Here is a 2,500-nt window from a genome sequence, read left to right on the forward strand (position 1 = left end):
CTTCTTCCTTTTCTTATCTTTATTCCTCCTCATCGTTTTCTTCGTCTTCTTCTATTTCCTCGTCTTCTGCTTCTTTTCCTTCTTCTTCATCTTCATCTTCTTCCTTTTCATCTCATTATTATTATCATGAGACGAAGCAGATAGAAGGGCGAGTCTGGACCTTAATTAAAAGCCGCCTCTTCACCAGCCCCCAAAACACCAACTCAAGGACTTTCCACCTCCATCCCATCCCACGGCCGAGGTTCCTTAGCTGACCAATGACCGTGAACAGATAACCTTCGCCTTTACTTAACGTAGACATCCAACCAACAGGACAAGTGCATTAATGTTTTCTTTTATGAACGATGGTCCACCCGAAATTGACCTCTCTTTCGGCCACTCCTCTAACTCTTTTTAGGAGCAGTGAGTAGCGGGCTTTTTGTTAACATTTGCTACCTTGAACTGACTCCTCTGCTGTTAAAAGAAAATGCGATAAGATACTGAGTTTCAAGCATTTTCTTATCTTCAGAAATTCCGGCATTGCGAGAAAAAAAATGTTGAGCAAGTGTGTGTGTGTGTGTGTGTGTGTGTGTGTGTGTTCGTGTCCGATCCCACAAAATATTGGCCCGGGAGTCTGTGTCTCGGCCGTCACGCCACCCCGTCAGTCAGCCCAAACTTTCATCCTCAGCTAAAAAAGAGAAAATGAAGAGCGCCCTTACCGTCCCCCTTTCACGGATGAATGGTGCAGCCCTTTGTGTCCGTGACGACTTAAGCCCCGTTCTTACTGTGCCGACTCTGTGCCACGACAACCCACCGACTTTTCAATATGACAAGTTGGTTCCCACGCTCCAAGACCTCGTGTACCCTAGAGTCGTGGGTAGTCGTGGCGCAGAGTCGGCACAGTGTGAACGGGGCTTAAAGGCAGAGATTTTAATCACCAATGAACGCAGCAGCACAGAAAAAAATCTTTGTAAGTCTTAACTTGGCACATACATCAAACAAGGTGGTAGCTGTGGCGGAGGCTACTGCCGAGAGGTCAGCGTAAGGGCATGGTGAAAATAAAGTAGCAAAACAACTTATTACAGGCGACTTATTTTTTTCAAAGTTTTCAAATAATTAGTTTTTTTGCAGAATTGTTTCATTATCCCCAAACACCTTATAAAACGATATTTGAAGTGTAGGATGCAGGAAAGTAGACTCCTCTAGGTAGTTCAGTTTCAGAGATATAGCCCTTTAAACCTTTTGTCACGATTATCACTCATGATACCAATACCGCAAAAAAATCTTATGATCCCTCTGCAGTTGTAACCCGTCCGCTGCGATTGGCATGGATTTGTCCTTCACTGGTAGCCTGGTAACATATAGTCCCAGGTCTTTCTCTGCCTCTGTGGTGGATAGTGGAGTGTTTCCCATGTGGTATTGGTGTGCTGGATATCCCCTCCCATGTTGCAGGACTTTACATTTTTCTTCATTGAATTGTAACGGCCACTTTTTGCTCCATTCCAGAAGCTTGGTGAGGTCTGACTGTAGGAAATCCGCAGTCAAGGAGTTAAATTGCCTTGTTATCATTATGAAATCGTCTTGACCACTTGGATGGTTCTTGTTCTACACTTTTGACTTCTGTACGCTAAACGAAAAAAATTGTCACCGCCTTCACTACTAAATGTGAGGTAAAGTTGGGAGCATGCGTGACACCTGCGCGTGGCGGCGGTGCTTATCTCCGTCACGCCATCTCCCTTAGAGCCTGTAGTGGGAGAGAACCCTTAACCCGACACAGGGCCGGTGCAACATCCGGGTTTTTTTAGTTTTTTTTACGCCAGGTAGACTTGCTTGAGGGGCCTGGATGGTAGTCGGCCCCAGCTCGTATTGGCGCAGGCAAGTGTTTATAGTGGCGCCATCTTCTCTTGGCTCATGCTGCCCCCCGGAACTCCTTCTTGATTCACTTGGACGGTTTCCTCTAGAGTCCGGGTTGATGGGTGGTCTTCAGGACAGCATGTGGGTAGTTTTAAGCCACTCGGCGGTGACTGAAAAATCCCAGGTGGTAGCGTGGGGATTCGAACCCGCGTCGTCCATCACGCGGTGAATGTGGGCCCAGCACGCTACCACTCAGCCACCGCATACAACAGTTTACCTTCCCCAGGTTAACCTATTTATCGATCATCCCGAAAGGAAGGATGAATAGATGAATGGCGTGCACGACGACTGCTCAGCCCGGTATTAAAACCCAGGCCCGCAAATTCGTAGTCAGGCACGCTAACCACTGCACCGCGGACACAACGAACAGAAAACTAGAAATCTTGGAAAAAGTGGCGATGGCAAGGCGTCCATTCCTGCCTTGGCGGAGGGGCGGGCCGCGTCGATGTGACTCAGCTCATTCATTATGTAGGCGACACTGTATTTCTGGCGCTGCCCTACGAGAAACATCTGTATGCAAGGTGTGTGTGTGTGTGTGTGTGTGTGTGTGTGTGTGTGTGTGTGTGTGTGTGTCTCTCTGTCTGTGTGTGTGTGTGTGTGTGTGTGT

General features: G+C 47.6%; 1 protein-coding gene across 11 annotated transcripts in view; it reads left to right on the forward strand.

Moving 5' to 3' along the window:
- The window catches only part of LOC127002418 (uncharacterized), a 30,917-nt gene that overhangs the window by 5,152 nt on the left and 23,265 nt on the right, over positions 1–2,500 (forward strand). Inside the window, exon 2 of one of the 11 annotated variants that reach the window (XR_007756229.1) lies at positions 1,351–1,433. The exons of the other annotated variants lie outside the window; for them this stretch is intronic. The gene's annotated coding sequence lies outside the window, so the exon portion shown is untranslated. Of the gene's footprint in view, positions 1–1,350; positions 1,434–2,500 lie in introns of those variants that run through there. 11 annotated transcript variants of the gene reach the window in all.

Source organism: Eriocheir sinensis, chromosome 23, assembly GCF_024679095.1.
Source record: "Eriocheir sinensis breed Jianghai 21 chromosome 23, ASM2467909v1, whole genome shotgun sequence".
Taxonomy (NCBI): domain Eukaryota; kingdom Metazoa; phylum Arthropoda; class Malacostraca; order Decapoda; family Varunidae; genus Eriocheir; species Eriocheir sinensis.